This window comes from Tachyglossus aculeatus, chromosome 2 (genome assembly GCF_015852505.1).
Source record: "Tachyglossus aculeatus isolate mTacAcu1 chromosome 2, mTacAcu1.pri, whole genome shotgun sequence".
Classification (NCBI taxonomy): Eukaryota; Metazoa; Chordata; class Mammalia; order Monotremata; family Tachyglossidae; genus Tachyglossus; species Tachyglossus aculeatus.
The window spans coordinates 108,760,744-108,779,484 of record NC_052067.1 but is presented as its reverse complement, the minus strand read 5'-3'; the positions used below and the strand labels follow the sequence as shown (position 1 = coordinate 108,779,484).

At 43.0% G+C, this 18,741-nt stretch overlaps 1 non-coding gene across 1 annotated transcript; it reads right to left on the bottom strand.

The window, feature by feature from the left end:
* Nucleotides 1–11,342: 11,342 nt before the first annotated feature.
* Nucleotides 11,343–11,480, bottom strand: LOC119924855. The gene has a single exon (XR_005449539.1). It is a non-coding gene; the product is annotated as a small nucleolar RNA SNORA7 (small nucleolar RNA).
* Nucleotides 11,481–18,741: the final 7,261 nt, after the last annotated feature.

The window sequence follows — 18,741 nt, the reverse complement described above, 5'->3', positions numbered from 1 at the left end:
GCCTGATGCGCAGATTGATTGGTAGCCACTGGAGATTTTTGAGGAGGGGAGTAACATGCCCAGAGCATTACTGGACGAAGACAATCCAGGCAGCGGCATGAAGTATGGATTGAAGTGGGGAGAGACACGAGGATGGGAGATCAGAGAGGAGGCTGATGCAGTAGTCCAGACAAGATAGGATGGGAGCTTGAACGAGGAGGGTAGCAGTTTAGATGGAGAGGAAAGGGCGGATCTTGGCAATGTTGCGGAGCTGAGACCGGCAGGTTTTGGTGACGGCTTGGATGTGAGGGGTGAACGAGAGAGCAGAGTAGAGGATGACACCAAGGTTGCGGGTTTGTGAAACGGGAAGGATGGTAGTGCCGTCAACAGTGATGGGAAAGTCAGGGAGAGGGCAGGGTTGGGGAGGGAAGACAAGGAGTTCAGTCTTGGACATGTTGAGTTTTAGGTGGCGGGCAGATATCCAGATGGAGATGTCCTGAAGGCAGGAGGAGATGCGAGCCTGGAGGGAGGGGGAGAGAGCGGGGGCAGAGATGTAGATTTGGGTGTCATCAGCGTAGAGATGATAGTTGAAGCCGTGGGAGCGAATGAGGTCACCAAGGGAGTGAGTGTAGATCGAGAACAGAAGGGGACCAAGAACTGAACCTTGGGGAACCCCCACAGTAAGGGGATGGGAGGGGGAGGAGGAGCCTGCAAAAGAGACTGAGAATGAATGACCAGAGAGATGAGGAGAACCAGGAGAGGACGGAGTCTGTAAAGCCAAGGTTGCATAGCGTGTTGAGGAGAAGGGGGTAGTCCACAGTGTCGAAGGCAGCTGAGAGGTCGAGGAGGATTAGGATAGAGTATGAGCCGTTGGTTTTGGCAAGGAGGAGGTCATTGGTGACCTTTGAGAGGGCAGTTTCCATGGAATGTAGGGGACGGAAGCCAGCCTGGAGGGGGTCGAGGAGAGAGTTGGTGTTGAGGAATTCGAGGCAGCCCGTGTAGACAACTCATTCAAGGAGTTTGGAAAGGAATGGTAGGAGGGAGATGGGGCGATAACTAGAAGGTGAGGTGGGGTCAAGAGAGGCATCAGCCTCCTTGCTGACTTCCCTGCCTCCTGTCTCTCCCCACTGCAGTCAATATTTCACTCTGCTGCCCAGATCATTTTTCTACAAAACTCTTCAGTCTTTCCCCCATCTTTCCCCACTTCTTAAGCACCTCCAGTGGTTGTCCAACCACCTCCACATCAAACAGAAACTCCTTAGCATCAGCTTTAAAACATTCAATCACCTTTCCCACTCCTACCATACTTCCTTGATTTCCTACAAAAACCAAGCCTGCACTCTTCTCACGTCTATTGCCAACTTACTCACTGTACCTCAATCTCATCTATCTTTCCAGCGACAACTTACCCACATCCTGTCTCTGGCCTGGAATGCCCTCCCTCTTCACATCCAACAGGCAATCACTCTCCCCACCTTCAAAGCCTTATTAAAAGCCCATCTCCGTCAAGAGATCTCCCCTAAATCCTTATTCCCTTCTCCCACTCCCTTCTATGTCACCCTTCATCTTGGATTTGCACCCTTTATTCATCTCTCCCTTATCCCCACAGCTCTTATATACATAGCCTTAATTTATTTATTTATATTAATGCCTGTATGCCCCTCTAGACTATAAGCTCATTGTGGGCAAGCAATGTGTCTGTTGTGTTGTACTCTCCCCAAAAGTGCTCTGCCCACATAAATTCTCACTGAATATCATTGAAGAGTTGTTGAAGTAGAATTTTAAGATGACATTGAATATGGGGTTCTTATGGTGGGATCAGCTCTGCTTTTTGATCATGTCACTCAGGCCTGTGTTCTCTCCTGGCTTGGGCAAACCTGGCACCACATAGGGATCATACTTCACAGTCTCCTGGAACAAGAATTAAACTGGTTAGGGCTGATAACAGGACTATAGTTTTATGGTTCCTGTGGCATCAAAGCACTGCCTGACAAATTTGAAATTGAGTTCTCCTCATTCACTAGGCCTATAATTAGCTTCACCCTTTGCTGAGCATAGAAAAGGTAATGTCTCAAATTCAATTCTTGAACAGAAAATCATCCTGGTAAAGTCTACTGTGCTCAGGATTAATTTTTAAGTAACATTTTAGAGGACTCAGACCTGAAATGCTACATGTGATGACCTTTGCGTTTGACAGATTTATAGCATTATTTTGGGGTAGGTTGTGAATTATTTTATTAGTGCCAGTCACTCACCCCTGTAATTTGGAAACTTACCTCCATCAGGCACACTTACTAATTTACCTCTGTGAAATCTACCTTCATTGAAAAGCAAAAAGTTCAGTAGTCCATTCAAAATAGTTCTTAATGAGAGTTTATTAGTAATTTCATTCACTAATGTGTTATTTATGAGGAAGAGGGCTAAAATTGACTTACTTTGATTAGTTTATATGAAGCAATTTTCCTTTAAAGAAAACTTCCAAACCTTTTCAGTAACTGAAAAATTTGAAAAGTAGCAATGACTTACAAGTTTGACTAATTTACATGCAATGGAAAATGATCTTGAATTACAATAATAATGGCATTTGTTAAGTGCTTACTATGCAAAGCACTGTTCTAATAATAATAATAATGGCATTTGTGAAGCACTTACTAGGTGCAAAGCACTGTTCTAAGCACTGGGGATGATACAAGGTGATCAGGTTGTCCCACATGGGGCTCACAGTCTTAATCCCCATTTTACAGACGAGGTAACTGAGGCACAGAGAAGGTAAGTGACTTGCCCAAGGTCACACAGCTGACAATTGGTGGAGCTGGGATTTGAACCCATGACCTCTGACTCCCAAGCCCGTGCTCTTTCCACTGAGCCACGCTGCTTCTCTACTATTATGGCCTGTCAAGTTATTAGAAAGAACTGTCATTCATGCCATTGGCAGATTGACAATGTAACTATCATCAGAGACTAAACAAGATCCCATCCTGCTTATATATTGCTAAAATCAGGCATTCAGTCCTTTGCCATACATTTTGCTGGACCACCAAAAACACCCATAACATTTCCACTTTGCTTTAACACTGATAAAGCAATCCCTTGCTGGTCTTTTCAGGTTTACAAATAATTCAGCTTTTCTCCCAAAGGTATTGTGAGAAGTTTAGAGATGGATGGAGTCACTGGGTCAGGATCCCAGGATTAAAATGAACACTCTCTTTTTTGGGTTACAAGTAGGACCCACCTCAACTATTCCCACTATTGTAAAAGCAGTTCAAGCCCATGCCCTCCTGACATTGAGTAGCACCTTTTATTTGCCCCAAGTAGACATCTTTATGCAACTAGGTGCCCTGGATAGTAATCAATCAATCAATCAATAGTATTTATTGAGGTCTTACTGTGTGCAGAGCACTGTACTAAGCACTTGGGTAAGTATAATATAACAAAGGTAGTAGACACCATCCCTACCTACAAGCAGTTTACAGTCTATAGGAGGAGGAGGATACTAAAGTGAATTACAGATAGGGGAACTGAAAGAGAATAATAATATTTACATGAGTATTGTAGTGCTTGGCATATAAATCCCATGTTTTGAATGGTGGTCTTTTGCCATTCAAAATTAGGAGAATCTGATGTATCATGCACTATAATGTGAATTTTTTGTTTTGTTTTGGTATTTGTTTAGTGCTTACTAGCTCACCTCCTCCAGGAGGCCTTCCCAGACTGAGCCCCCTCCTTCCTCTCCCCCTCCACCCCCTTTCCATTCCCCCACCTTACCTCCTTCCCTTCTCCACAGCACCTGTTTATATGTATATATGTTTGTATGCATTTATTACTCTGTTTATTTATTTTACTTGTACATATCTATTCTATTTATTTTATTTTGTTAATATGTTTTGTTTTGTTCTCTGTCTCCCCCTTCTAGACTGTGAGCCCACTGTTGGGTAGGGACCGTCTCTATATGTTGCCAACTTGTACTTCCCGAGCACTTAGTACAGTGCTCTGCACACAGTAAGCGCTCAATAAATATGATTGATTGATTGATTGATGTGTCAAGCACTGTTCTAAATGCTGGGGCATCGGACTGATTATGTTATTGTCTAAAAGTGAGATTATTATTATTGATCATATTTATTGAGCACTTACTTTGTGCAAAGCACTGTCCCATACGCTTGAGATCTAAAAGATCTTCACATTACTGTTGCTACATATGTTGTCAAGTCCTTGATTGGTCATTTCCTGATACTTGCCTTTAACTTAAGTGAAGATTTGGAATGTATCACCAAGTGGCATCCAAAACTGGAAAAGCTGGCATCCAAGTGGCATCAGGAGTCTGATATGTCAAACTTACTCAATCATTGGTATTTACTTAGCATATAGTGTGTGCAGAATACTGTGCTAAGGGCTTAGGGAAGTACAGTGCAAGAGTTGGGGGGACATGATCCCCTCGCACAAGGAGCTGTATAGTATACAGGGGAGACAGACATTGAACTTGACCAATAAAAAATGATTAACGTACTTCATGACAAAATTGAAGCAGCGCTATTAGGGCAAGAAGCTTTATTTACCACTAGTAAATCATGGCATCTATTGAGAATCTCCTGAATGAAATGCACTATACTAGGTACTTTTCATGCACAGCAATAGCAAAAATAACCTCATGGCCTACCGAAAGAAGTGTACACTGTAATGGGCAATATTATATGATCATTGGAATCAGAATAAATAAAATGTAATATCAAATTGATTATGTATAAATAGATAAATATTACATATGTAGTGGATATACATATATACACATACAAGTGCTGAGGATGGACGTTAATAAATAAAACAAGTGCAAGAGGCATCTGGAGTGTTGATGAGATTTGGGGGGCTAATGATTACTTTTGGAAGGCAATGTGATCAAAATTAGATGTCTCTGTGGAAGACTCAAAAGGTCAAGAAGAATTCTGATAAATGATAATGATAATAATAATGATAATGGTATTTGTTAAGTGCTTACTATGTACCAAGAACTGGACCTGATTATCTTGTATCTGCTCCAGAGTTTAGTAATAATAATACTAATAGTGGCATTTGCTAAGCGCTTTCTATGTGCTAAGCACTGTGCTAGGAGACGCAGTGTGGCTTAGTGGAAAGAGCAGGGACTTGGGAGTCAGAGGACATGTGTTTTAATCCCAGCTCCACCACTTGTCTGCTGCATGACCTTGGGCAAGCCATTTAACTTCTCTGGGCCTCAGTTACCTCACCTGTAAAATGGGGATTAAGACTGTGATCCCTACATGGGACAACCTGATAACCTTGTATCTAACCCAGCACTTAGAACAGCGCCTGGCACATAGTAAGTGCTTAACAAATGCCATAATTATAATTATTATTATTATTACTAAGTGCTGGAGCAGATACAAGATAATCAGGTCCTACACGGAACTTGCAGCCTAAGTAGGAGGGATAATGAGTACAGAATCCCCATTTTTCAGATCAGGGAACTGAGGCACAGGAAAGTTAAGTGACTTACCCAAGGTCACACAGTATGCAAGTGGTGGAGCTGGGATTAGAATCCAGGTCCTCTGTCTCCCAGGCACATGCTCTCTCCATTAGACAACTTTGCTTTTCATGGACAAGTGATTCATAGTGGGTTACTAGAGAAAACTACTAGGATTTTAGATGGTACAGCCTTAGAATTGGAAAGGATTTCAAAGAAAGTATTATTACATGGCTTCTTTAAGCATCCTGTTGGTACTATCTGAGGCAGGCATTGTGTAAAAGAACCTTTACCATTTATTTCCCCATTTAGGGTGGAGAGTACATTCTTAAAGAAGACTGCTCATCTAGAAGGAGCGTGGCTCAATGGAAAGCGCCCGGGCTTTGGAGTCAGAGGTCAGGGGTTCAAATCCTGGCTCTGCCAATTGTCAGCTGTGTGACTTTGGGCAAGTCACATAACCTCTCTGGGCCTCAGTTACCTCATCTGCAAAATGGGGATTAAGACTGTGAGCCCCCCGTGGGACAACCTGATCACCTTGTAACCTCTCCAGCACTTAGAACAGTGCTTTGCACATAGTAAGTACTTAATAAATGCCATTATTATTATTATTATCCATGGTGCCATTAAATGCCAGTGAAAGCTCATCAGAATTGAATGGCCAATATCCTGGGCCATCTATGTGAGCCAGAGGAGACTCTAATGATGAATAAGAACCTGAGACAGCAGGAGGTGATTGTAAATGAGAACTGGTTCAGGACAAGAGTCGAGACCTCATATTGACAGAATGCATATGAGAACAATGTCTATAAATCCCCTGATTCATTCCACCAGCTCCCCTTTCCTCCCCAGAATCAGTTTATTTACCCACAAAGAGATGTGAAAATCTTTGCAGAGTACCCTTCCCTGGAAATCTGGAAGAATACAGCTTCCATAAACGTTTTAACAATAGGGTTATTTCAGACAACAGAAATTTACAGATGCTCTTCTAAAACAAGCTAGTCAATAGTTCCTTTTTCCTCTGGATATGGGGATGCAATGGCAAGCCACATATTTACTTAATTAAGTTCTTCGAATTATCATCATTTTTGAGAACTACCACTTTTGCACATATTGATATTTGGCTCCAACTGAAAATGAAAAATCAATTTTCTTTAAAAAGAAAAGTATTTTGTTCTTTAAATATGCAATTAATAAGTAATTCAAAAAGGCCCTATCACTTTGGGTTGCAAAGCAACATTTAGAAACCAAATGGAGTTTATTGACAAATAGAGATCACTGACCAAATTTAAGTAAATTCAAAAGTCTTGGGTTTCCATGTTAAAATCAGAGATTGGATTTGGGGTTAGAGTGGGGATTAACCCTCTGTCTGTGAGGGTTCTGGTTCTGGTAGCTGACTATGAATACAGATACATCTATTTCATTTCTCTTAATCTCTGGATCAGTGTCCTACAAAAATGAGAGGGGAAGAATTTTTCAAAAATGATTGTGAACTCCACCGCCCTCATCCTGAAATCAAATTGAAGATCATTAAAGAGCCACAACTGGATTCTTCACTCACGCTTTTAAAACACATTTCAAAAGAGATAGAAAATAGGCTAGCATGTTCAAAAATTCATCTCCTATGTAAGCGTTTTTGCAAAGATTTATCCTTTCTCCTCTTCCTCAGTTCCTCTTACCATTCACAAATTCTGAATTCTGTTGTGTTACATTAGAAAATAAGCTCTTTGTGGGCAGGGAATGTATCCCTTCTTGGTCTTGTACTTCCTGGTATAAAGTGCATTAAATGAATAAGTACTCTTCCAACCACTTAGTACAGTGCTCTGCACACAATACGTGCTTAATAAATACAATTGAAGGAATGAAATACCACTACTACTGTAGTAATCCTTCGAAATTGGTGCTTTAGATGGGCTCACTATGCAGCAGAATGGAACTGTTCCACCTGAGTCAATATTATAGTCACTTAGTTACCACTAACATGTCTCAAAGTGATGTTCAGATTAGGGAGCAATCCTTCTGTATTTTCCATTTTTTCCCATCATTAGGAAGAAATGAAGGAGATATTTTTTCAGTTCTACAGCCGAGTTGAAACATGACCCATGATTCTTGAAACTCCAATCATCCTCTCTTATCACACCTCTTTGAATCTATAAAATTTGATCTGTTTTTCTCACCAAGATGTTCAGTGACTTACCTAATGCCCAATAACAAATCGATGGAATGAACACTAAACCCCCCAAACCAGGTCTTCTACCTCAGACCTACTGTCCTGTCATTAATGACGTTTTCATAGAACTCTTAGATAATAACCCCAAAATAGAGTATTGCTGATATAACTTTTGCAATGTCCACGTCACTTCAGTTTTAACAGATCTTTAACTGAAAGATTGCCAGGTCTTTATTACTGGGAAAAAGTAGATGTTTTGTCTCATTCAAGGCTTTCCTGGGCTGTAGAGACTTTCCAAGACAGGAAGTCTCTCAAAGGTCATGTGCTCCAAGAGCTGAGTAAATCTTAGATCTTTTAAAATTTCTTAGCCTAAGGATTGGCTCTAGCAACAAGATTCAGTAAAATTTATAAAGTCAATTGAGAACAGGATAGTGCAGAGTCTCTTCCTAGGTTACTATAATGCATATAATAATAATAATAATAATTATGATATTTGTTAAGCACTTACTACGCACCAAGTATTGTTCTAAGCTCTGGGGTAGATACTAGGTAATGAGGTTGTCCCAAATGGGGCTCACAGTCTTAATTCTCATTTTACAGATGTGGTAACTGAAGAACAGAGAGGTTAAGTGGCTTGACCAAGGTCACACAGCAAACAAATAGCAGAGCCGGAATTAGAACCCATGTCTTCTGACTCCCAAGCCCGTGCTCTCTCCACTAAGCCATGCTGTTTCTCATACTATGACTCTTCAGAATCATCATGTTTTTATTGAGTATCCATAACAGTTAAATACCATACTAAGTGCTACCACATTTGCTCTCCTTAAAATATTACCTCACTTCATTATAAATGTAATTGAAGCATATAGATTGCATTTTTCTGAATATAGTTGAGAAATAAAGAAAAGTATTATAGCTGAGGAAGGTCTACCTTTTAAATAAAACTCAGTCTTATGCTTTGCCAAATATAAAATGATATTTTATCTGTATTAACAAATCTGTCAATGAGTCAATCATATTCATTGAGCACTTACAGTGTGCTTGGGAGAGTACAAAACAACAATATAAAGGACACATTCTCTGCTTGTAAAGAGCTTACAGTCTAGAGGGGGGAGCAGACATTATATAAATAAATAAAATATAGATATATATGTAAGTGCTATGGGGCTGGAAGGAGGTGTTGAATGAAGGGAGAAAGGCAAGGTGACACAGAAGGAATTGGGAAAAGAAGAAATGAAGACATAGCTAGGGAAGGCCTCTTGGAGGAGATAAGCCTTCAATGCTTTGAAGTGGGGGAGAGTAATTGTCTGCAGAAAGGGAGGGCTTTCCAGGCCAGAGGCAATCTGTAATAATAATAATGATGGCATTTGTTAAGCACTTACTATGTTCAAAGCACTGTTCGAAGCACTGGGGGGCATACAAGGTGATCGGGTTGTCCCACCGTGGGTCTCACAGTCTTAATCCCCATTTTACAGATGAGGTAACTGAGGCTCAGAGAAGTTAAGTGACTTGCCCAAGGTCACACAGCAGACATGTGGAGGAGCTGGGATTTGTAGGCAAGAGGTCAGCAGTGAGATAGTCAGGATTTAGGTACAGTGAGTAAATTGGCATTAAAGGAGTTAAGTGTGTGGGCTGGGCTGTAGTAGGAGAGTAGCCAGGTGAAGTAGGAGGGGGCAAGGTGATTGAATACTTTAAAACTGACTAAAGAGTTTCTGTTTGGTGTGGAGGTGGATGGGCAACCACTGGAGATTCTTGAGGAGTGGATAAACATGGACTGAATGCTTTTGTAGAAAAATGATCTGGGCAGCATACTGAAGTAAGGACTCGAGTGGAGAGAGACAGGAGGCAGGGAGGTCACCAAAGAGCCTGATACAGTAATCAAAGCAGGATAGGACAAGTGCTTGTACTACTGTGATAGCAGTTTGGAAAGAGAGGAAAGGGTGGATTTTAGTGATGTGAAGGTTTAACCGACAGGTTTAGTGATAGATTGAATATGTGCGTTGAATGAGAGAGAGGAGTCAAGGATAAAACCAAGGTTATGGGCTTGAGACAGGAAAGATGGTGGTACTGTCCATGTTAATGGAAAGGCTGACTTTCTCCTTCAGCATGAATATTAGTCCCAAAGTCTGTGAAGTTATTGTACCATTACCAGAGCAAGCATAGCCAAATTATCTCAGTGTTCAGCGTATTTGGGGAAGGAAGGAAATGCCCTGTTTTAGAAAAAAATTCTACCTTACAAAATTGTTAACTTCAAATAGGCAGTCAGAAAATAAACCTTTCATAAACAGCTAGAACTCTGGCTTGAATGATCATAGTCTTTGAAAACACCAAGCAGTTGATATAATGAATGCATAAATCTGCATGGACACCTCACATTACCTTTAGTGCCCATTCCAGCATTAAAGCATCTCTTTGAAAATGAATTTAATCTTTCATTGCAATTCAGGCTTCACTGGGATTCTGAAAGGCCTCATCCTTTCTCCCTTCTTTCTCCCCATCAAACCAGCTAAGGATACATATCCTAGCTCATTCTTAGAACATCACCAAAATAAGCAGCAGGTTCTGGAAAAATTAAGTGCAGTATATAGGGGCAGAGTAAAATAAACTTTTTTATTACTGTGATTGGATTTCCTATTGTAGATTTTGAAACTTTCATAAGTCCAAGCCTGATTTCCCTGACTTCCTATGAAGGAAACTACACTCCAAAGTCAGGTTTTTCCAGACACACACACACACACATACAAACATATATTCAAATGCACCACTGATGGGGAATGTATGAGCCTCACTAGACTGTAAACTCCTCACATTCAGGGATCCTATCAACTCTTGTCATGGCCTAGTAGATAGAACATAGGCTTGTGAGTCAGAAGGACCTGGGTTCTAATCCCCGGCACTGCCATTTGTCTTCTGTGTGACCTTGGAGCAAGTCACATAACTTCTTTGTACCTCAGCTATCTCAGTTGTAAAATGGGGATTATGGGGGAAATGGGGACTATGAGCCCCGTGTGGAATAAGGATTGGGTCCAACCCAATTTCCTTGTATCCACACATGGCTTAGTATAGTGCCTAGTACATAGGAAGCACTTAATAAATCACCACAATTATTATTATTATTATTACTGTATCCCACCAAGAGCTAAGTAGAGTGCTTTGTGTACAATATACAATCAATACACAACATTGACTGATTGATTGATTATTTGTGTGGCTGAAAGACCAGTGTGCAATGCACAGTTGCTTGTTGGATTGTGGTCTTCTCATCACTTAGCCATGACCACGTACCATATCTCCTTTTCGCCCAGAAGACATTCTCTTTCTTGAGAGTATCAGTACTCAGTCCTATTTCCCTCCATTAGTGCAAATAATCTTTAGTTGTTTGTTCTCAGAATGGCATTTCAGTCTAAACATTTCCTCATTTCCTTCTCTCCCATTCCCTTCAGAGTCAGTCTTTCATTTGGATTTGCACCCTCAGCCCCACAGCACTTATGCCTTGTCTTGTCTTATACTATCATGTCATTTCCAATCCACAGCGATACCTTGGACACATCTCTCCCAGAACCCCCCACTCTCCATCTGCAATCGTTATGGTAGTGTATCCATAGAGTTTTCTTGGTAAAAATATAGAAGTGGTTTACCATTGCTGCCTTCTGTGCAGTAAACTCGAGTCCCCACCCTCGACTCTCCCATGCCACTGCTGCCTAGCACAGGTGAGTTTTGGCTTGTAGCAGATTGCCTTCCACTCGCTAGCCACTGCCCAAGCTAGGAATGGAATGGACAGGCCTCTGCTTGACTCTCCCTCCCACAGCTGAGACTGGTAGAGTACTGGAAACTCTCCAGGTGTGACCCTGAGAGAGGTACAGCACTTATGTACCTATCTGTAATTCATTTATTCATATTAATGTCTTTCTCCCCTGCTAGACTGTAAGTTCCTTTTGGGCAGAGAACATGCCTACCAGTTTTGTTATGTTGTACTCTCCCAAGTGCTCAGTACAGGATTCTGCTCATAGTAAGCACTCAATAAATATGATAGATTGATTGATTGATTGATTGATTGATTAAACAGAGTGAAGTGACAAAATTGGGCATCTGCCTCCATCTGAAGAGGAAGAGTCCCCATTTTGTCACTTCACTCTGAAGAGGAAGGTTAACAGGGCTGATCTGGGGTCAAATTTCCTACCATAGCTGAGACATAGATCTTCTACAGAAGACAAATCCCACTTCCAGAGCAGTTTCAAATGGCAGGATAAGATTGCACAACAACCCAGAATGTACCCAGATAGTACAGATTTATTTTATTTACTCCATTTATTTTACTTGTACATATTTACTATTTTATTTATTTTGTTAATGATGTGCATCTAGCTTTATCTCTATTTATTCTGATGACTTGACACCTGTCCACATGTTTTGTTGTCTGTCTCCCCCTTCTAGACTGTGAGCCCGTTGTCTGGTAGGGACCGTCTCTATATGTTGCTATCTTGTACTTCCCAAGCGCTTAGTACAGTGCTTTGCACTCAGTAAGCACTCAATAAATATGATTGAATGAATGAATGAATGAACCCAGCTCTGGCATGCATCCAGCTCAGACACTGAAGCAATGTTTATAGCAACATAGCCCCACAGGGCTGGCTGGGTGAGAATGATGGAAAAGAACAAAGGTATCAAACCAACTGCTCTATGTTGTACTGAATGTGATCACAAGAAATGAAGGTAAAATGAACAATTTATAGAAATGACACCCTCCAAGAATTCACGTCAGGGGGTGCAATGTGCGTAACAGAGGCACCTGGCTTCTGACATTGTCTCAGTGCTCTATCAGTTCTACTAATCATGAGGAGAAAGAGTCGAACTCCGATCCAACGTGGCATTGCCTCCTGCTCCCAGTAATACAATGTAATTTGACACTGGACTGTTGCCTGCCCCCATTGTCAGCTGCACAAATCATGGTACCGCCTTTCCCAGCTAGCCCTAGTCCTCCCTGTGGTCAGGAGGTCACCCGTGACTTGGACTGCTGTTCGCCCTGGAGCATTTATTTTGTATTCATTTTTAAATTAAAAGAAAGCAAACATAAGGCTTCTCATAGATGCTTTTCTGATTTTCCTGCTCTGGTCTAATGAGTGGACCTCAGGCAGCATGAAACACCCTCCCCCACCCGCAAGGAACTGGAACTAAGCTTCAGTTTGTGCCACTTTCCTGCTTGAAGGTGAGGAAAAAAACCAACCTCAGCCCCTAGCAGAGTGGATTTCGAATGCCCTGCCCCGGCGGAAGACACTGTGTGCATGTGCACTTTGATTCACCCACACAGCTTGGTGGCAGTAATATTGTCAGCTCTCTGCAACTAGCTGAAAAAGCCCAGCCTGGCCCCCTCCCACTCCACAGTCCCATATGGCAGTGACAACAACAGGAACAGCAGCTCTCTGTGACCAGAAGGGAGATCCCCAACTACAATGGCCCAGATTTGGATCCCACACGGCAACTTCAGGTTCACTCACACATGCTTTGATTTTGAAGAAGTCACATTCACCCCCACTGTCAGCCTGAGTTCCTTCTGACCTTCAGGGAAAATTTCACCTCCCACTTCCTTTGATCCTTCTCCTGCTTGGAAGACTGGATGTCCTAGCAATTTAAAATATGAGAAGAAGAAACATTATTCATTAAACAGCTCAGGATCATTAATATCATCTTAAAGAATTTTTCCCGAATAACTTTCGAATGAGCAAAATACACCAACACTGTGAAACCATCTCAAAATATGAAACATAGCAGTGGAATGTTTGGAGGTTTCTCATCACCGAGAAGGCAACAGAGGGATGTGAGGTTGCTCTCTATGAGCAAGTGCTTCTCATTCATTCATTCATTCATTCATTCAATCATATTTATTGAGTGCTGACTGTGTGCAGAGCACTGTATTAAGCACTTGGGAAGTACAAGTTAGCAACATATAGAGACGGTCCCTACCCAACAGTGGGCTCACAGTCTAGAAGGGGGAGACAGAGAACAAAACCAAACATATTAACAAAATAAAATAAATAGAATAAATATGTACAAATAAAATAAATAGAGTAATAAATACGTACAAACATATATACATATATACAGGTGCTGTGGGGAGGGGAAGAAGGTAAGGCGGGGGGGATGGGGAAGGGTGGGGGAGAGAGGGGGAGATTGGTATGACAAGAGACAAGCTCAAAAGCATAGAAAGGCTCTGTGGGAGTTTTTAGCACTTACTATTCAATTCAATTCAGTCATATTTATTGAGTGCTTACTGTGTGCAGAGCACTGTACTAAGCGCTTGGGAAGTACAAGTTGGCAACATATAGAGACGGTCCCTACCCAACAGTGGACTCACAGTCTAGAAGGGGGATACAGAGAACAAAGCATATTAACAAAATAAAATAAGTAGAATATGTACAAGTAAAGAAAATAGAGTAATAAATACATACAAACATATATACCTATCTATTCTATTTATTTTATTTTGTTAATATGTTTGATTTTGTCTCTGTCTCCCCCTTCTAGACTGTGAGCCCACTGTTGGGTAGGGAATGTCTCTATATGTTGCCAACTTGTACTTCCCAAGTGCTTAGTACAGTGCTCTGCACACAGTAAGTGCTCAACAAATACAATTGATTGATATATATACATATATACAGGTGCTGTGGGGAAGGGAAGGAGGTAAGGCGGGGAGGATGGAGAGGGGGAGGAGAGGGGGAGGAGGGGGAAAGGAAGGAGGGGGCTCAGTCTGGGAAGGCCTCCTGGAGGAGGTGAGCTCTCAGTAGGGCCTTGAAGGGAGGAAGAGAGCTAGCTTGGTGGATGTAGGGAGGGAGGGCATTCCAGGCCAGGGGGATGACGTGGGCCAGGGGTCGATGGCGGGACAGGCGAGAACGAGGCACAGTGAGGAGGTTAGCGGCAGAGGAGCGGAGGGTGCGGACTGGGCTGTAGAAGGAGAGAAGGGAGGTGAGGTAGGAGGGGGCGAGGTGATGGACAGCCTTGAAGCCCAGGGTGAGGAGTTTCTGCCTGATGCGCAGATTGATTGGTAGCCACTGGAGATTTTTGAGGAGGGGAGTAACATGCCCAGAGCATTTCTGGACAAAGACAATCCGGGCAGCAGCGTGAAGTATGCATTGAAGTGGGGAGAAACAGGAGGATGGGAGATCGGAGAGGAGGCTGATACAGTAGTCCAGATAGGATAGGATGAGGGCTTGAACGAGCAAGGTAGCAGTTTGGATGGAGAGGAAAGGGCGGATCTTGGCAATGTTGCAGAGGTGAGACCGGCAGGTTTTGGTGACAGCTTGGATGTGAGGGGTGAATGAAAGAGCGGAGTCGAGGATGACACCAAGGTTGCGGGCTTGTGAGATGGGAAGGATGGTAGTGCCGTCAACAGAGATGGGAAAGTCAGGGAGAGGGCAGGGTTTGGGAGGGAAGACAAGGAGTTCAGTCTTACTGAACTTACTGTGTGCCAAGCACTGTTCTAAGGAGTAGGAAGCAATATGGTGTAATGGCTAGAGCATGGGCCTGGGAGTCAGAAGGTCATGGGTTCTATCCTGGCACTGCTGGGTAGGGACTGTCTCTATATGTTACCAACTTGCACTTCCCAAGCGCTTAGTACAGTGCTCTGCACACAGTAAGCGCTCAATAAATACGATTGATGATGATGATGATGATGCGTGATCTTAGGCAAGTCACTTAACTTATCTGGGCCTCAGTTACCTCATCTGTAAATGTCCGTGAGCCCCAAGTGAGACAGGGACTGTGTCCAACTTGATTTAATTGTATCCACCCCAGCGCTAAATACAGAGTCTGGCACATAGTAAGTGTTAACAATTACCATGATTATTATTATTATTATTAGGCTAGATAGAAGCTTATCAGATTGGACACAGTTCCTGGCTCACAGTCAAAGTAGGAGGGAGAAAAGGTTTTGATTCCCCATTTTGAATATGAGGAAACTGAGGGACAGAGAAATTAAGCAATCTGTCTAAGGTCTCACAGCAAACAAATGGCAGAGCTGGGGTTGAACCCAGGTCCTTTGATTTCCAGGCCTGTGCCATTTCCATTAGACTGTGCAGCTTCATGTCCAATCTGTTGCCCCTCCCCATCACTCTCTTCCTTTTTCCATCTCTGTTGTCTCTTCCCATCTCTCTATATCTCTGCTACCTCTCGATGCACAAGTCTCTGTAAATAGATTCCTCAACCAAAGGAAACTTCTTCAGGTTTTATTTATCTATTTATGTTTTCTGGTATTTGTTAAACACTTAGTATGTTCCAGGCACTGTACTAAGCTCTGGGGTAGATAGAAGCTTATCAGGTTGGACACAGTCCCTGTCCCAAACGGGGCTCACAGTCTTAATCTCCATTTTACAGATGAGGTAATTGAGGCATGGAGAAATGAAGAGCTTACTATGTGCCACACACTGTACTTTTTCTTTGTTTAATTGTTCTTCAAAAGCCTGTGATATTTGATTCAGGTATTTTGTTATTATTTGTTATTATTAACTCCTAACTCTTGTCTTCAAGGCCCTCCATCACCTCGCCCCCTCCTACCTCACCTCCCTTCTCTCCTTCTACAGCCCAGCCCGCACCTTCCGCTACTCTGCCGCTAACCTCCTCACTGTGCCTCGTTCTCGCCTGTCCCGTCGTCGACCCCCAGCCCACACCCTCCTCCTGGCCTGGAATGCCCTCCCTCCGCACATCCGCCAAGCTAGCTCTCTTCCTCCCTTCAAAGCCCTACTGAGAGCTCACCTCCTCCAAGAGGCCTCCCCAGACTGAGACCCTTTTTCCCTCTCCTCCTCCCCATCCCCCACACCCTACCTCCTTCCTCTCCCCAAAGCACTTGTATATATTTTTGTACAGAATTATTACTCTATTTATTTTACTTGTGCATATTTGATATTCTATTTATTTTGTTAATGATGTGCATATAGCTTTAATTCTATTTGTTCTGATGATTTTGTCACCTGCCTACATGTTTTATTTTGTTGTCTGTCTCCCCCTTCTAGACTGTGAGCCCACTGTTGGGTAGTGACCGCTCTATATGTTACCTACTTGTACTTCCCAAGCACTTAGTACAGTGCTCTGCACACAGTAAGCGCTCAATAAATACGATTGAATGAATGAATTTTACAGATGAGTATCTCGTCACAGATACTTGACCCATGTCCTACCTCTGTCCTGGAATGCCCTTCCTCCTCAAATCCACCAAACAATTACTCTCCCTCCACTTCTAAGCTTTATTGAAGGCACATCTCCTCCAAAAGGCCTTCCCAGACTAAGCCCCACTTTTCCTCATCTCCCACTCCCTTTTGCATCACCATGACTTGTTCCCTTTGTTCTTCGGCCACTCTCTGCTGTAATTTTATTTATTTATATTGATGTATGTTTGTACTGTTGTCTGTCTCCCCAACTCTAGACGATGAGCTCATTGTGGGCAGGGATTGTCACTCTTTACTGCTGTATTGTACTTTCCCAAGCTCTTAGAATAGTGATCTGAATCTAGTATGCTCTTAATAAATACAGTTGAATGAATGAATGAATGAATGAATGAATGAATAAGTGTCCCACGGCAAAAAACTGCAGGTTCCCTTTCTAGTATCCTTTGACGTCTGGGAAAACTATCATAATTTTATTTGAAAAATAAAGAATAAGCCTCTTTTTCCAAAATACAAGATGTGTGTCTGGCCTACAGTGGCAGTTCTGTGCAGCAAACAAGCAGTGTGGCTTAGTGGATAGAGCATGGCCTTGAGACTCAGAAAATGCAGGTTCTAATCCTGGTGCTGCCACATGTCTACTGTGTGACCTTGGCCAAGTCACTTAACTTCTCTATGCCTCAGTTACCTCACCTGTAAAAGGGGGATTAAGACAGTGAGCACCATGTGGGACAGAGACTGTGTCCAATATGCTATCCAACCTTGGCTTCACAGACTCCATCCTCTCCTGGTTCTCCTCTTCTATCCGACTGTTCATTCTCAGTCTCCTTTTTGGGCTCCTCATCCCCCTCCCATCCTCTTACTGTAGGGGTGCCTCAAGGGTCACTTCTTGGTCCCCTTCTGTTCTCTATCTACACTCACTCCCTTGGTGAACTCATTCACTCCCATGGCTTCAACTATCTACACTTCTACACTGATGTCACCCAAATCTACATCTCTGCCCCTGCTCTCTCTCCCTCCCTCCAGGCTCGCATCTCTTCCTGCCTTCAGGACATCTCCATCTGGATGTCTGCCTGCCATCTAAAACTCAGTATGTCCAAGACTGAACTCCTTATCTTCCCTCCTAAACCCTATCCACTCCCTGACTTCCCCATCACTGTAGATGGCACTACCATCCTTCCTGTCTCACAAGCCCATAACCTTGGTGTCATCCTCGACTCTGCTATCTCATTCACCACTCATATCCAATCCGTCACCAAAACCTGCCAGTCTCACTTCTGCAACATCGCCAAGATCCGCTCTTTCCTCTCCATCCAAACCGCTACCTTGCTGGTTCAATCTCTCTTCCTATCTTGACTGGATTACTGTATCAGCCTCCTCTCTGATCTCCCATCCTCCTGTCTCTCCCCACTTCAGTCTATATTTCACGCTGCTGCCCGGATCATCTCTGTGCAGAAACGCTCGGGGCATGTTACTCCCCTCCTCAAAAATCTCCAGTGGCTACCAGTCAACCTACGCATCAAGCAAAAAGTCCTCACTCTCGGTTTCAATGCTCTCCATCCCCTCGTCCCCTCCTACCTCACCTCCTTTCTCTCCTTCTACAGCCCAGCCTGCACCCTCCGCTCCTCTGCTGGTAACCTCCTCACTGTGCCTCGGTCTTACCTGTCCCGCCATCGACCCCCAGCCCATGTCCTCCCCCTTGCCTGGAATGCCCTCCCTCCACACATCCACCAAGCTAGCTCTCTTCCACCCTTCAAAGCCCTACTGAGAGCTTACCTCTTCCAGGAGGCCTTCCCAGACTGAGCCCCCCTTTTTCCTCTCTCCCTCCCCATCCCCCCGCCCTACCTCCTTCCCCTCCCCACAGCACCTGTGTATAAGTTTGTACATATTTACTATTCTATTTATTTTGTTAATGATGTGCATCTAGCTTTACTTCTATTTATTCTGATGACTTGACACCTGTGCACATG